This window comes from Podarcis gaigeae (genome assembly GCF_964106915.1).
Source record: "Podarcis gaigeae genome assembly, chromosome: 2".
Taxonomy (NCBI): Eukaryota; Metazoa; Chordata; class Lepidosauria; order Squamata; family Lacertidae; genus Podarcis; species Podarcis gaigeae.
Genome location: NC_139679.1, coordinates 14,044,234 through 14,061,980, shown reverse-complemented (window position 1 = coordinate 14,061,980; position 17,747 = coordinate 14,044,234).

Genomic DNA, 17,747 nt, shown 5'->3' with positions numbered 1-17,747 from the left:
TTTTTCGGTGGAAACAGATGCGTTTTTATCATGGGAAACAGAATTAGCCCTCGACGTCTGAAAAACTTTTTCTTGAAAAAATCCCTAAGCCGTGCGGTCACAATTTCAGGAAAAATCTGACGTTCTGCAATTTCCTCAAAAATGGTTCTGAATTGTTGCAAACGATCCCCTGAAAGGTTTTTCGGTGGAAACAGATGCGTTTTTATCATCAGAAACAGAATTAGCCCTCGACGTCTGAACAACGTTTTTTGCAAAAATCCCTAAGCCGCTCGGTCACAATTTCAGCAAAAATCTGACGTTCTGCAATTTCCTCAAAAATGGTGCTGTACTGTTGCAGACGATCCCCTGAAAGGTTTTTTGGTGGAAACAGGTGGGTTTTTATCATGGGAAACAGAATTAGCCCTCGACGGCTGAACAACTTTTTTTTGAAAAAATCCCTAAGCCGCGCGGTCACAATTTCAGCAAAAATCTGACGTTCTGCAATTCATTCAAAAATGGTGCTGAACTGTTGCAAACGATCCCCTGAAAGGTTTTTTGGTGGAAACAGGTGGGTTTTTATCATGGGAAACAGAATTAGCCCTCGACGTCTGAACAACTTTTTTTTGAAAAAATCCCTAAGCCGCGCGGTCACAATTTCAGCAAAAATCTGACGTTCTGCAATTCATTCAAAAATGGTGCTGAACTGTTGCAAACGATCCCCTGAAAGGTTTTTTGTTGGAAACAGGTGGGTTTTTATCATGGGAAACAGAATTAGCCCTCGACGTCTGAACAACTTTTTTTTGAAAAAATCCCTAAGCCGCGCGGTCACAATTTCAGCAAAAATCTGACGTTCTGCAATTTCCTCAAAAATGGTTCTGAACTGTTGCAAACGATCCCCGGAAAGGTTTTTCGGTGGAAACAGGCGGGTTTTTATCATGGGAAACAGAATTAGACCTCGACGTCTGAACAACTTTTTTTTGAAAAAATCCCTAAGCCGCGCGGTCACAATTTCAGCAAAAATCTGACGTTCTGCAATTCATTCAAAAATGGTGCTGAACTGTTGCAAACGATCCCCTGAAAGGTTTTTTGGTGGAAACAGGTGGGTTTTTATCATGGGAAACAGAATTAGCCCTCGACGTCTGAACAACTTTTTTTTGAAAAAATCCCTAAGCCGCGCGGTCACAATTTCAGCAAAAATCTGACGTTCTGCAATTCATTCAAAAATGGTGCTGAACTGTTGCAAACGATCCCCTGAAAGGTTTTTCGGTGGAAACGGGTGGGTTTTTATCATGGGAAACAGAATAAGTCCTCGACGTCTGAACAACTTTTTTTTGCAAAAATCCCTAAGCCGCGCGGTCACAATTTCAGCAAAAATCTGACGTTCTGCAATTCATTCAAAAATGGTGCTGAACTGTTGCAAACGATCCCCTGAAAAGTTTTTTGGTGGAAACAGGTGGGTTTTTATCATGGGAAACAGAATTAGACCTCGACGTCTGAACAACTTTTTTTTGCAAAAATCCCTAAGCCGCGCGGTCACAATTTCAGCAAAAATCTGACTTTCTGCAATTTATTCAAAAATGGTGCTGAACTGTTGCAAACGATCCCCTGAAAGGTTTTTCGGTGGAAACGGGTGGGTTTTTATCATGGGAAACAGAATAAGTCCTCAACATCTGAAAAACTTTTTCTTGAAAAAATCCCTAAGCCGCGCGGTCACAATTTCAGCAAAAATCTGACGTTCTGCAATTTCCTCAAAAATGGTTCTGAACTGTTGCAAACGATCCCCTGAAAGGTTTTTCGGTGGAAACAGATGCGTTTTTATCATCAGAAACAGAATTAGCCCTCGACGTCTGAACAACGTTTTTTGCAAAAATCCCTAAGCCGCGCGGTCACAATTTCAGCAAAAATCTGACGTTCTGCAATTTCCTCAAAAATGGTTCTGAACTGTTGCAAACGATCCCCGGAAAGGTTTTTCGGTGGAAACAGGCGGGTTTTTATCATGGGAAACAGAATTAGACCTCGACGTCTGAACAACTTTTTTTTGAAAAAATCCCTAAGCCGCGCGGTCACAATTTCAGCAAAAATCTGACGTTCTGCAATTTCCTCAAAAATGGTGCTGTACTGTTGCAGACGATCCCCTGAAAGGTTTTTTGGTGGAAACAGGTGGGTTTTTATCATGGGAAACAGAATTAGCCCTCGACGTCTGAACAACTTTTTTTTGAAAAAATCCCTAAGCCGCGCGGTCACAATTTCAGCAAAAATCTGACGTTCTGCAATTCATTCAAAAATGGTGCTGAACTGTTGCAAACGATCCCCTGAAATATTTTTTGGTGGAAACAGGTGGGTTTTTATCATGGGAAACAGAATTAGCCCTCGACGTCTGAACAACTTTTTTTTGCAAAAATCCCTAAGCCGCGCGGTCACAATTTCAGCAAAAATCTGACGTTCTGCAATTTATTCAAAAATGGTGCTGAACTGTTGCAAACGATCCCCTGAAAGGTTTTTCGGTGGAAACGGGTGGGTTTTTATCATGGGAAACAGAATAAGTCCTCAACATCTGAAAAACTTTTTATTGAAAAAATCCCTAAATTCCCATGGGTTTTTATCATCGGAAACAGAATTAGCCCTCGACGTCTGAACAACTTTTTTTTGCAAAAATCCCTAAGCCGCGCGGTCACAATTTCAGCAAAAATCTGACGTTCTGCAATTCATTCAAAAATGGTGCTGAACTGTTGCAAACGATCCCCTGAAAAGTTTTTTGGTGGAAACAGGTGGGTTTTTATCATGGGAAACAGAATTAGACCTCGACGTCTGAACAACTTTTTTTTGCAAAAATCCCTAAGCCGCGCGGTCACAATTTCAGCAAAAATCTGACGTTCTGCAATTCATTCAAAAATGGTGCTGTACTGTTGCAAACGATCCCCTGAAAGGTTTTTCGGTGGAAACAGGTGGGTTTTTATCATCGGAAACAGAATAAGTCCTCGACATCTGAACAACTTTTTTTTGAAAAAATCCCTAAGCCGCGCGGTCACAATTTCAGCAAAAATCTGACGTTCTGCAATTTCCTCAAAAATGGTTCTGAACTGTTGCAAACGATCCCCTGAAAGGTTTTTCGGTGGAAACAGGTGGGTTTTTATCATGGGAAACAGAATTAGACCTCGACGTCTGAACAACTTTTTTTTGAAAAAATCCCTAAGCCGCTCGGTCACAATTTCAGCAAAAATCTGACGTTCTGCAATTTCCTCAAAAATGGTGCTGTACTGTTGCAGACGATCCCCTGAAAGGTTTTTTGGTGGAAACAGGTGGGTTTTTATCATGGGAAACAGAATTAGCCCTCGACGGCTGAACAACTTTTTTTTGAAAAAATCCCTAAGCCGCGCGGTCACAATTTCAGCAAAAATCTGACGTTCTGCAATTCATTCAAAAATGGTGCTGAACTGTTGCAAACGATCCCCTGAAAGGTTTTTTGGTGGAAACAGGTGGGTTTTTATCATGGGAAACAGAATTAGCCCTCGACGTCTGAACAACTTTTTTTTGAAAAAATCCCTAAGCCGCGCGGTCACAATTTCAGCAAAAATCTGACGTTCTGCAATTCATTCAAAAATGGTGCTGAACTGTTGCAAACGATCCCCTGAAAGGTTTTTTGTTGGAAACAGGTGGGTTTTTATCATGGGAAACAGAATTAGCCCTCGACGTCTGAACAACTTTTTTTTGAAAAAATCCCTAAGCCGCGCGGTCACAATTTCAGCAAAAATCTGACGTTCTGCAATTTCCTCAAAAATGGTTCTGAACTGTTGCAAACGATCCCCGGAAAGGTTTTTCGGTGGAAACAGGCGGGTTTTTATCATGGGAAACAGAATTAGACCTCGACGTCTGAACAACTTTTTTTTGAAAAAATCCCTAAGCCGCGCGGTCACAATTTCAGCAAAAATCTGACGTTCTGCAATTCATTCAAAAATGGTGCTGAACTGTTGCAAACGATCCCCTGAAAGGTTTTTTGGTGGAAACAGGTGGGTTTTTATCATGGGAAACAGAATTAGCCCTCGACGTCTGAACAACTTTTTTTTGAAAAAATCCCTAAGCCGCGCGGTCACAATTTCAGCAAAAATCTGACGTTCTGCAATTCATTCAAAAATGGTGCTGAACTGTTGCAAACGATCCCCTGAAAGGTTTTTCGGTGGAAACGGGTGGGTTTTTATCATGGGAAACAGAATAAGTCCTCGACGTCTGAACAACTTTTTTTTGCAAAAATCCCTAAGCCGCGCGGTCACAATTTCAGCAAAAATCTGACGTTCTGCAATTCATTCAAAAATGGTGCTGAACTGTTGCAAACGATCCCCTGAAAAGTTTTTTGGTGGAAACAGGTGGGTTTTTATCATGGGAAACAGAATTAGACCTCGACGTCTGAACAACTTTTTTTTGCAAAAATCCCTAAGCCGCGCGGTCACAATTTCAGCAAAAATCTGACTTTCTGCAATTTATTCAAAAATGGTGCTGAACTGTTGCAAACGATCCCCTGAAAGGTTTTTCGGTGGAAACGGGTGGGTTTTTATCATGGGAAACAGAATAAGTCCTCAACATCTGAAAAACTTTTTCTTGAAAAAATCCCTAAGCCGCGCGGTCACAATTTCAGCAAAAATCTGACGTTCTGCAATTTCCTCAAAAATGGTTCTGAACTGTTGCAAACGATCCCCTGAAAGGTTTTTCGGTGGAAACAGATGCGTTTTTATCATCAGAAACAGAATTAGCCCTCGACGTCTGAACAACGTTTTTTGCAAAAATCCCTAAGCCGCGCGGTCACAATTTCAGCAAAAATCTGACGTTCTGCAATTTCCTCAAAAATGGTTCTGAACTGTTGCAAACGATCCCCGGAAAGGTTTTTCGGTGGAAACAGGCGGGTTTTTATCATGGGAAACAGAATTAGACCTCGACGTCTGAACAACTTTTTTTTGAAAAAATCCCTAAGCCGCGCGGTCACAATTTCAGCAAAAATCTGACGTTCTGCAATTTCCTCAAAAATGGTGCTGTACTGTTGCAGACGATCCCCTGAAAGGTTTTTTGGTGGAAACAGGTGGGTTTTTATCATGGGAAACAGAATTAGCCCTCGACGTCTGAACAACTTTTTTTTGAAAAAATCCCTAAGCCGCGCGGTCACAATTTCAGCAAAAATCTGACGTTCTGCAATTCATTCAAAAATGGTGCTGAACTGTTGCAAACGATCCCCTGAAATATTTTTTGGTGGAAACAGGTGGGTTTTTATCATGGGAAACAGAATTAGCCCTCGACGTCTGAACAACTTTTTTTTGCAAAAATCCCTAAGCCGCGCGGTCACAATTTCAGCAAAAATCTGACGTTCTGCAATTTATTCAAAAATGGTGCTGAACTGTTGCAAACGATCCCCTGAAAGGTTTTTCGGTGGAAACGGGTGGGTTTTTATCATGGGAAACAGAATAAGTCCTCAACATCTGAAAAACTTTTTATTGAAAAAATCCCTAAATTCCCATGGGTTTTTATCATCGGAAACAGAATTAGCCCTCGACGTCTGAACAACTTTTTTTTGCAAAAATCCCTAAGCCGCGCGGTCACAATTTCAGCAAAAATCTGACGTTCTGCAATTCATTCAAAAATGGTGCTGAACTGTTGCAAACGATCCCCTGAAAAGTTTTTTGGTGGAAACAGGTGGGTTTTTATCATGGGAAACAGAATTAGACCTCGACGTCTGAACAACTTTTTTTTGCAAAAATCCCTAAGCCGCGCGGTCACAATTTCAGCAAAAATCTGACGTTCTGCAATTCATTCAAAAATGGTGCTGTACTGTTGCAAACGATCCCCTGAAAGGTTTTTCGGTGGAAACAGGTGGGTTTTTATCATCGGAAACAGAATAAGTCCTCGACATCTGAACAACTTTTTTTTGAAAAAATCCCTAAGCCGCGCGGTCACAATTTCAGCAAAAATCTGACGTTCTGCAATTTCCTCAAAAATGGTTCTGAACTGTTGCAAACGATCCCCTGAAAGGTTTTTCGGTGGAAACAGGTGGGTTTTTATCATGGGAAACAGAATTAGACCTCGACGTCTGAACAACTTTTTTTTGAAAAAATCCCTAAGCCGCGCGGTCACAATTTCAGCAAAAATCTGACGTTCTGCAATTCATTCAAAAATGGTGCTGAACTGTTGCAAACGATCCCCTGAAATGTTTTTTGGTGGAAACAGGTGCGTTTTTATCATGGGAAACAGAATTAGCCCTCGACGTCTGAACAACCTTTTTTTGAAAAAATCCCTAAGCCGCGCGGTCACAATTTCAGCAAAAATCTGACGTTCTGCAATTCATTCAAAAATGGTGCTGAACTGTTGCAAACGATCCCCTGAAAGGTTTTTCGGTGGAAACGGGTGGGTTTTTATCATGGGAAACAGAATAAGTCCTCAACATCTGAACAACTTTTTTTTGAAAAAATCCCTAAGCCGCGCGGTCACAATTTCAGCAAAAACCTGACGTTCTGCAATTTCCTCAAAAATGGTGCTGAACTGTTGCAAACGATCCCCTGAAAGGTTTTTCGGTGGAAACAGATGCGTTTTTATCATGGGAAACAGAATTAGCCCTCGACGTCTGAAAAACTTTTTCTTGAAAAAATCCCTAAGCCGTGCGGTCACAATTTCAGGAAAAATCTGACGTTCTGCAATTTCCTCAAAAATGGTTCTGAATTGTTGCAAACGATCCCCTGAAAGGTTTTTCGGTGGAAACAGATGCGTTTTTATCATCAGAAACAGAATTAGCCCTCGACGTCTGAACAACGTTTTTTGCAAAAATCCCTAAGCCGCTCGGTCACAATTTCAGCAAAAATCTGACGTTCTGCAATTTCCTCAAAAATGGTGCTGTACTGTTGCAGACGATCCCCTGAAAGGTTTTTTGGTGGAAACAGGTGGGTTTTTATCATGGGAAACAGAATTAGCCCTCGACGGCTGAACAACTTTTTTTTGAAAAAATCCCTAAGCCGCGCGGTCACAATTTCAGCAAAAATCTGACGTTCTGCAATTCATTCAAAAATGGTGCTGAACTGTTGCAAACGATCCCCTGAAAGGTTTTTTGGTGGAAACAGGTGGGTTTTTATCATGGGAAACAGAATTAGCCCTCGACGTCTGAACAACTTTTTTTTGAAAAAATCCCTAAGCCGCGCGGTCACAATTTCAGCAAAAATCTGACGTTCTGCAATTCATTCAAAAATGGTGCTGAACTGTTGCAAACGATCCCCTGAAAGGTTTTTTGTTGGAAACAGGTGGGTTTTTATCATGGGAAACAGAATTAGCCCTCGACGTCTGAACAACTTTTTTTTGAAAAAATCCCTAAGCCGCGCGGTCACAATTTCAGCAAAAATCTGACGTTCTGCAATTTCCTCAAAAATGGTTCTGAACTGTTGCAAACGATCCCCGGAAAGGTTTTTCGGTGGAAACAGGCGGGTTTTTATCATGGGAAACAGAATTAGACCTCGACGTCTGAACAACTTTTTTTTGAAAAAATCCCTAAGCCGCGCGGTCACAATTTCAGCAAAAATCTGACGTTCTGCAATTCATTCAAAAATGGTGCTGAACTGTTGCAAACGATCCCCTGAAAGGTTTTTTGGTGGAAACAGGTGGGTTTTTATCATGGGAAACAGAATTAGCCCTCGACGTCTGAACAACTTTTTTTTGAAAAAATCCCTAAGCCGCGCGGTCACAATTTCAGCAAAAATCTGACGTTCTGCAATTCATTCAAAAATGGTGCTGAACTGTTGCAAACGATCCCCTGAAAGGTTTTTCGGTGGAAACGGGTGGGTTTTTATCATGGGAAACAGAATAAGTCCTCGACGTCTGAACAACTTTTTTTTGCAAAAATCCCTAAGCCGCGCGGTCACAATTTCAGCAAAAATCTGACGTTCTGCAATTCATTCAAAAATGGTGCTGAACTGTTGCAAACGATCCCCTGAAAAGTTTTTTGGTGGAAACAGGTGGGTTTTTATCATGGGAAACAGAATTAGACCTCGACGTCTGAACAACTTTTTTTTGCAAAAATCCCTAAGCCGCGCGGTCACAATTTCAGCAAAAATCTGACTTTCTGCAATTTATTCAAAAATGGTGCTGAACTGTTGCAAACGATCCCCTGAAAGGTTTTTCGGTGGAAACGGGTGGGTTTTTATCATGGGAAACAGAATAAGTCCTCAACATCTGAAAAACTTTTTCTTGAAAAAATCCCTAAGCCGCGCGGTCACAATTTCAGCAAAAATCTGACGTTCTGCAATTTCCTCAAAAATGGTTCTGAACTGTTGCAAACGATCCCCTGAAAGGTTTTTCGGTGGAAACAGATGCGTTTTTATCATCAGAAACAGAATTAGCCCTCGACGTCTGAACAACGTTTTTTGCAAAAATCCCTAAGCCGCGCGGTCACAATTTCAGCAAAAATCTGACGTTCTGCAATTTCCTCAAAAATGGTTCTGAACTGTTGCAAACGATCCCCGGAAAGGTTTTTCGGTGGAAACAGGCGGGTTTTTATCATGGGAAACAGAATTAGACCTCGACGTCTGAACAACTTTTTTTTGAAAAAATCCCTAAGCCGCGCGGTCACAATTTCAGCAAAAATCTGACGTTCTGCAATTTCCTCAAAAATGGTGCTGTACTGTTGCAGACGATCCCCTGAAAGGTTTTTTGGTGGAAACAGGTGGGTTTTTATCATGGGAAACAGAATTAGCCCTCGACGTCTGAACAACTTTTTTTTGAAAAAATCCCTAAGCCGCGCGGTCACAATTTCAGCAAAAATCTGACGTTCTGCAATTCATTCAAAAATGGTGCTGAACTGTTGCAAACGATCCCCTGAAATATTTTTTGGTGGAAACAGGTGGGTTTTTATCATGGGAAACAGAATTAGCCCTCGACGTCTGAACAACTTTTTTTTGCAAAAATCCCTAAGCCGCGCGGTCACAATTTCAGCAAAAATCTGACGTTCTGCAATTTATTCAAAAATGGTGCTGAACTGTTGCAAACGATCCCCTGAAAGGTTTTTCGGTGGAAACGGGTGGGTTTTTATCATGGGAAACAGAATAAGTCCTCAACATCTGAAAAACTTTTTATTGAAAAAATCCCTAAATTCCCATGGGTTTTTATCATCGGAAACAGAATTAGCCCTCGACGTCTGAACAACTTTTTTTTGCAAAAATCCCTAAGCCGCGCGGTCACAATTTCAGCAAAAATCTGACGTTCTGCAATTCATTCAAAAATGGTGCTGAACTGTTGCAAACGATCCCCTGAAAAGTTTTTTGGTGGAAACAGGTGGGTTTTTATCATGGGAAACAGAATTAGACCTCGACGTCTGAACAACTTTTTTTTGCAAAAATCCCTAAGCCGCGCGGTCACAATTTCAGCAAAAATCTGACGTTCTGCAATTCATTCAAAAATGGTGCTGTACTGTTGCAAACGATCCCCTGAAAGGTTTTTCGGTGGAAACAGGTGGGTTTTTATCATCGGAAACAGAATAAGTCCTCGACATCTGAACAACTTTTTTTTGAAAAAATCCCTAAGCCGCGCGGTCACAATTTCAGCAAAAATCTGACGTTCTGCAATTTCCTCAAAAATGGTTCTGAACTGTTGCAAACGATCCCCTGAAAGGTTTTTCGGTGGAAACAGGTGGGTTTTTATCATGGGAAACAGAATTAGACCTCGACGTCTGAACAACTTTTTTTTGAAAAAATCCCTAAGCCGCGCGGTCACAATTTCAGCAAAAATCTGACGTTCTGCAATTCATTCAAAAATGGTGCTGAACTGTTGCAAACGATCCCCTGAAATGTTTTTTGGTGGAAACAGGTGCGTTTTTATCATGGGAAACAGAATTAGCCCTCGACGTCTGAACAACCTTTTTTTGAAAAAATCCCTAAGCCGCGCGGTCACAATTTCAGCAAAAATCTGACGTTCTGCAATTCATTCAAAAATGGTGCTGAACTGTTGCAAACGATCCCCTGAAAGGTTTTTCGGTGGAAACGGGTGGGTTTTTATCATGGGAAACAGAATAAGTCCTCAACATCTGAACAACTTTTTTTTGAAAAAATCCCTAAGCCGCGCGGTCACAATTTCAGCAAAAACCTGACGTTCTGCAATTTCCTCAAAAATGGTGCTGTACTGTTGCAGACGATCCCCTGAAAGGTTTTTTGGTGGAAACAGGTGGGTTTTTATCATGGGAAACAGAATTAGCCCTCGACGTCTGAACAACTTTTTTTTGAAAAAATCCCTAAGCCGCGCGGTCACAATTTCAGCAAAAATCTGACGTTCTGCAATTCATTCAAAAATGGTGCTGAACTGTTGCAAACGATCCCCTGAAATATTTTTTGGTGGAAACAGGTGGGTTTTTATCATGGGAAACAGAATTAGCCCTCGACGTCTGAACAAGTTTTTTTTGCAAAAATCCCTAAGCCGCGCGGTCACAATTTCAGCAAAAATCTGACTTTCTGCAATTTATTCAAAAATGGTGCTGATCTGTTGCAAACGATCCCCTGAAAGGTTTTTCGGTGGAAACGGGTGGGTTTTTATCATGGGAAACAGAATAAGTCCTCAACATCTGAAAAACTTTTTCTTGAAAAAATCCCTAAGCCGCGCGGTCACAATTTCAGCAAAAATCTGACGTTCTGCAATTTCCTCAAAAATGGTTCTGAACTGTTGCAAACGATCCCCTGAAAGGTTTTTCGGTGGAAACAGATGCGTTTTTATCATCAGAAACAGAATTAGCCCTCGACGTCTGAACAACGTTTTTTGCAAAAATCCCTAAGTCGCGCGGTCACAATTTCAGCAAAAATCTGACGTTCTGCAATTCATTCAAAAATGGTGCTGAACTGTTGCAAACGATCCCCTGAAAGGTTTTTTGTTGGAAACAGGTGGGTTTTTATCATGGGAAACAGAATTAGCCCTCGACGTCTGAACAACTATTTTTTCAAAAAATCCCTAAGCCGCGCGGTCACAATTTCAGCAAAAATCTGACGTTCTGCAATTCATTCAAAAATGGTGCTGAACTGTTGCAAACGATCCCCTGAAATGTTTTTTGGTGGAAACAGGTGGGTTTTTATCATGGGAAACAGAATTAGCCCTCGACGTCTGAACAACTTTTTTTTGCAAAAATCCCTAAGCCGCGCGGTCACAATTTCAGCAAAAATCTGACGTTCTGCAATTTCCTCAAAAATGGTTCTGAACTGTTGCAAACGATCCCCTGAAAGGTTTTTCGGTGGAAACAGATGCGTTTTTATCATCAGAAACAGAATTAGCCCTCGACGTCTGAATAACGTTTTTTGCAAAAATCCCTAAGCCGCGCGGTCACAATTTCAGCAAAAATCTGACGTTCTGCAATTTCCTCAAAAATGGTGCTGTACTGTTGCAGACGATCCCCTGAAAGGTTTTTTGGTGGAAACAGGTGGGTTTTTATCATGGGAAACAGAATTAGACCTCGACGTCTGAACAACTTTTTTTTGAAAAAATCCCTAAGCCGCGCGGTCACAATTTCAGCAAAAATCTGACGTTCTGCAATTCATTCAAAAATGGTGCTGAACTGTTGCAAACGATCCCCTGAAAGGTTTTTTGTTGGAAACAGGTGGGTTTTTATCATGGGAAACAGAATTAGCCCTCGACGTCTGAACAACTATTTTTTGAAAAAATCCCTAAGCCGCCCGGTCACAATTTCAGCAAAAATCTGACGTTCTGCAATTCATTCAAAAATGGTGCTGAACTGTTGCAAACGATCCCCTGAAAAGTTTTTTGGTGGAAACAGGTGGGTTTTTATCATGGGAAACAGAATTAGACCTCGACGTCTGAACAACTTTTTTTTGCAAAAATCCCTAAGCCGCGCGGTCACAATTTCAGCAAAAATCTGACGTTCTGCAATTCATTCAAAAATGGTGCTTAACTGTTGCAAACGATCCCCTGAAAGGTTTTTCGGTGGAAACAGGTGGGTTTTTATCATCGGAAACAGAATAAGTCCTCGACATCTGAACAACTTTTTTTTGAAAAAATCCCTAAGCCGCGCGGTCACAATTTCAGCAAAAATCTGACGTTCTGCAATTTCCTCAAAAATGGTTCTGAACTGTTGCAAACGATCCCCTGAAAGGTTTTTCGGTGGAAACAGGTGGGTTTTTATCATGGGAAACAGAATTAGACCTCGACGTCTGAACAACTTTTTTTTGAAAAAATCCCTAAGCCGCGCGGTCACAATTTCAGCAAAAATCTGACGTTCTGCAATTCATTCAAAAATGGTGCTGAACTGTTGCAAACGATCCCCTGAAATGTTTTTTGGTGGAAACAGGTGGGTTTTTATCATGGGAAACAGAATTAGCCCTCGACGTCTGAACAACTTTTTTTTGAAAAAATCCCTAAGCCGCGCGGTCACAATTTCAGCAAAAATCTGACGTTCTGCAATTCATTCAAAAATGGTGCTGAACTGTTGCAAACGATCCCCTGAAAGGTTTTTCGGTGGAAACGGGTGGGTTTTTATCATGGGAAACAGAATAAGTCCTCAACATCTGAAAAACTTTTTCTTGAAAAAATCCCTAAGCCGCGCGGTCACAATTTCAGCAAAAATCTGACGTTCTGCAATTTCCTCAAAAATGGTTCTGAACTGTTGCAAACGATCCCCTGAAAGGTTTTTCGGTGGAAACAGATGCGTTTTTATCATCAGAAACAGAATTAGCCCTCGACGTCTGAACAACGTTTTTTGCAAAAATCCCTAAGTCGCGCGGTCACAATTTCAGCAAAAATCTGACGTTCTGCAATTCATTCAAAAATGGTGCTGAACTGTTGCAAACGATCCCCTGAAAGGTTTTTTGTTGGAAACAGGTGGGTTTTTATCATGGGAAACAGAATTAGCCCTCGACGTCTGAACAACTATTTTTTCAAAAAATCCCTAAGCCGCGCGGTCACAATTTCAGCAAAAATCTGACGTTCTGCAATTCATTCAAAAATGGTGCTGAACTGTTGCAAACGATCCCCTGAAAGGTTTTTTGTTGGAAACAGGTGGGTTTTTATCATGGGAAACAGAATTAGCCCTCGACGTCTGAACAACTATTTTTTGAAAAAATCCCTAAGCCGCGCGGTCACAATTTCAGCAAAAATCTGACGTTCTGCAATTCATTCAAAAATGGTGCTGAACTGTTGCAAACGATCCCCTGAAAGGTTTTTTGGTGGAAACAGGTGGGTTTTTATCATGGGAAACAGAATAAGTCCTCAACATCTGAACAACTTTTTTTTGAAAAAATCCCTAAGCCGCGCGGTCACAATTTCAGCAAAAACCTGACGTTCTGCAATTTCCTCAAAAATGGTTCTGAATTGTTGCAAACGATCCCCTGAAAGGTTTTTCGGTGGAAACAGATGCGTTTTTATCATCAGAAACAGAATTAGCCCTCGACGTCTGAACAACTTTTTTTTGAAAAAATCCCTAAGCCGCGCGGTCACAATTTCAGCAAAAACCTGACGTTCTGCAATTCATTCAAAAATGGTGCTGAACTGTTGCAAACGATCCCCTGAAAGGTTTTTTGTTGGAAACAGGTGGGTTTTTATCATGGGAAACAGAATTAGCCCTCGACGTCTGAACAACTATTTTTTGAAAAAATCCCTAAGCCGCGCGGTCACAATTTCAGCAAAAATCTGACGTTCTGCAATTCATTCAAAAATGGTGCTGAACTGTTGCAAACGATCCCCTGAAAGGTTTTTTGGTGGAAACAGGTGGGTTTTTATCATGGGAAACAGAATTAGACCTCGACGTCTGAACAACTTTTTTTTGAAAAAATCCCTAAGCCGCCCGGTCACAATTTCAGCAAAAATCTGACGTTCTGCAATTCATTCAAAAATGGTGCTGAACTGTTGCAAACGATCCCCTGAAAAGTTTTTTGGTGGAAACAGGTGGGTTTTTATCATGGGAAACAGAATTAGACCTCGACGTCTGAACAACTTTTTTTTGCAAAAATCCCTAAGCCGCGCGGTCACAATTTCAGCAAAAATCTGACGTTCTGCAATTCATTCAAAAATGGTGCTGAACTGTTGCAAACGATCCCCTGAAAGGTTTTTCGGTGGAAACAGGTGGGTTTTTATCATCGGAAACAGAATAAGTCCTCGACATCTGAACAACTTTTTTTTGAAAAAATCCCTAAGCCGCGCGGTCACAATTTCAGCAAAAATCTGACGTTCTGCAATTTCCTCAAAAATGGTTCTGAACTGTTGCAAACGATCCCCTGAAAGGTTTTTCGGTGGAAACAGGTGGGTTTTTATCATGGGAAACAGAATTAGACCTCGACGTCTGAACAACTTTTTTTTGAAAAAATCCCTAAGCCGCGCGGTCACAATATCAGCAAAAATCTGACGTTCTGCAATTCATTCAAAAATGGTGCTGAACTGTTGCAAACGATCCCCTGAAATGTTTTTTGGTGGAAACAGGTGGGTTTTTATCATGGGAAACAGAATTAGCCCTCGACGTCTGAACAACTTTTTTTTGAAAAAATCCCTAAGCCGCGCGGTCACAATTTCAGCAAAAATCTGACGTTCTGCAATTCATTCAAAAATGGTGCTGAACTGTTGCAAACGATCCCCTGAAAGGTTTTTCGGTGGAAACGGGTGGGTTTTTATCATGGGAAACAGAATAAGTCCTCAACATCTGAAAAACTTTTTCTTGAAAAAATCCCTAAGCCGCGCGGTCACAATTTCAGCAAAAATCTGACTTTCTGCAATTTCCTCAAAAATGGTTCTGAACTGTTGCAAACGATCCCCTGAAAGGTTTTTCGGTGGAAACAGATGCGTTTTTATCATCAGAAACAGAATTAGCCCTCGACGTCTGAACAACGTTTTTTGCAAAAATCCCTAAGTCGCGCGGTCACAATTTCAGCAAAAATCTGACGTTCTGCAATTCATTCAAAAATGGTGCTGAACTGTTGCAAACGATCCCCTGAAAGGTTTTTTGTTGGAAACAGGTGGGTTTTTATCATGGGAAACAGAATTAGCCCTCGACGTCTGAACAACTATTTTTTCAAAAAATCCCTAAGCCGCGCGGTCACAATTTCAGCAAAAATCTGACGTTCTGCAATTCATTCAAAAATGGTGCTGAACTGTTGCAAACGATCCCCTGAAAGGTTTTTTGTTGGAAACAGGTGGGTTTTTATCATGGGAAACAGAATTAGCCCTCGACGTCTGAACAACTATTTTTTGAAAAAATCCCTAAGCCGCGCGGTCACAATTTCAGCAAAAATCTGACGTTCTGCAATTCATTCAAAAATGGTGCTGAACTGTTGCAAACGATCCCCTGAAAGGTTTTTTGGTGGAAACAGGTGGGTTTTTATCATGGGAAACAGAATAAGTCCTCAACATCTGAACAACTTTTTTTTGAAAAAATCCCTAAGCCGCGCGGTCACAATTTCAGCAAAAACCTGACGTTCTGCAATTTCCTCAAAAATGGTTCTGAATTGTTGCAAACGATCCCCTGAAAGGTTTTTCGGTGGAAACAGATGCGTTTTTATCATCAGAAACAGAATTAGCCCTCGACGTCTGAACAACTTTTTTTTAAAAAAATCCCTAAGCCGCGCGGTCACAATTTCAGCAAAAATCTGACGTTCTGCAATTCATTCAAAAATGGTGCTGAACTGTTGCAAACGATCCCCTGAAATGTTTTTTGTTGGAAACAGGTGGGTTTTTATCATGGGAAACAGAATTAGCCCTCGACGTCTGAACAACTATTTTTTGAAAAAATCCCTAAGCCGCGCGGTCACAATTTCAGCAAAAATCTGACGTTCTGCAATTCATTCAAAAATGGTGCTGAACTGTTGCAAACGATCCCCTGAAAGGTTTTTCGGTGGAAACAGGTGGGTTTTTACCATGGGAAACAGAATTAGCCCTCGACGTCTGAACAACTATTTTTTGAAAAAATCCCTAAGCCGCGCGGTCACAATTTCAGCAAAAATCTGACGTTCTGCAATTCATTCAAAAATGGTGCTGAACTGTTGCAAACGATCCCCTGAAAAGTTTTTTGGTGGAAACAGGTGGGTTTTTATCATGGGAAACAGAATTAGACCTCGACGTCTGAACAACTTTTTTTTGCAAAAATCCCTAAGCCGCGCGGTCACAATTTCAGCAAAAATCTGACGTTCTGCAATTCATTCAAAAATGGTGCTGAACTGTTGCAAACGATCCCCTGAAAGGTTTTTCGGTGGAAACAGGTGGGTTTTTATCATCGGAAACAGAATAAGTCCTCGACATCTGAACAACTTTTTTTTGAAAAAATCCCTAAGCCGCGCGGTCACAATTTCAGCAAAAATCTGACGTTCTGCAATTTCCTCAAAAATGGTTCTGAACTGTTGCAAACGATCCCCTGAAAGGTTTTTCGGTGGAAACAGGTGGGTTTTTATCATGGGAAACAGAATTAGACCTCGACGTCTGAACAACTTTTTTTTGAAAAAATCCCTAAGCCGCGCGGTCACAATATCAGCAAAAATCTGACGTTCTGCAATTCATTCAAAAATGGTGCTGAACTGTTGCAAACGATCCCCTGAAATGTTTTTTGGTGGAAACAGGTGGGTTTTTATCATGGGAAACAGAATTAGCCCTCGACGTCTGAACAACTTTTTTTTGAAAAAATCCCTAAGCCGCGCGGTCACAATTTCAGCAAAAATCTGACGTTCTGCAATTCATTCAAAAATGGTGCTGAACTGTTGCAAACGATCCCCTGAAAGGTTTTTCGGTGGAAACGGGTGGGTTTTTATCATGGGAAACAGAATAAGTCCTCAACATCTGAAAAACTTTTTCTTGAAAAAATCCCTAAGCCGCGCGGTCACAATTTCAGCAAAAATCTGACGTTCTGCAATTTCCTCAAAAATGGTTCTGAACTGTTGCAAACGATCCCCTGAAAGGTTTTTCGGTGGAAACAGATGCGTTTTTATCATCAGAAACAGAATTAGCCCTCGACGTCTGAACAACGTTTTTTGCAAAAATCCCTAAGTCGCGCGGTCACAATTTCAGCAAAAATCTGACGTTCTGCAATTCATTCAAAAATGGTGCTGAACTGTTGCAAACGATCCCCTGAAAGGTTTTTTGTTGGAAACAGGTGGGTTTTTATCATGGGAAACAGAATTAGCCCTCGACGTCTGAACAACTATTTTTTGAAAAAATCCCTAAGCCGCGCGGTCACAATTTCAGCAAAAATCTGACGTTCTGCAATTCATTCAAAAATGGTGCTGAACTGTTGCAAACGATCCCCTGAAAGGTTTTTTGTTGGAAACAGGTGGGTTTTTATCATGGGAAACAGAATTAGCCCTCGACGTCTGAACAACTATTTTTTGAAAAAATCCCTAAGCCGCGCGGTCACAATTTCAGCAAAAATCTGACGTTCTGCAATTCATTCAAAAATGGTGCTGAACTGTTGCAAACGATCCCCTGAAATATTTTTTGGTGGAAACAGGTGGGTTTTTATCATGGGAAACAGAATTAGCCCTCGACGTCTGAACAAGTTTTTTTTGCAAAAATCCCTAAGCCGCGCGGTCACAATTTCAGCAAAAATCTGACTTTCTGCAATTTATTCAAAAATGGTGCTGATCTGTTGCAAACGATCCCCTGAAAGGTTTTTCGGTGGAAACGGGTGGGTTTTTATCATGGGAAACAGAATAAGTCCTCAACATCTGAAAAACTTTTTCTTGAAAAAATCCCTAAGCCGCGCGGTCACAATTTCAGCAAAAATCTGACGTTCTGCAATTTCCTCAAAAATGGTTCTGAACTGTTGCAAACGATCCCCTGAAAGGTTT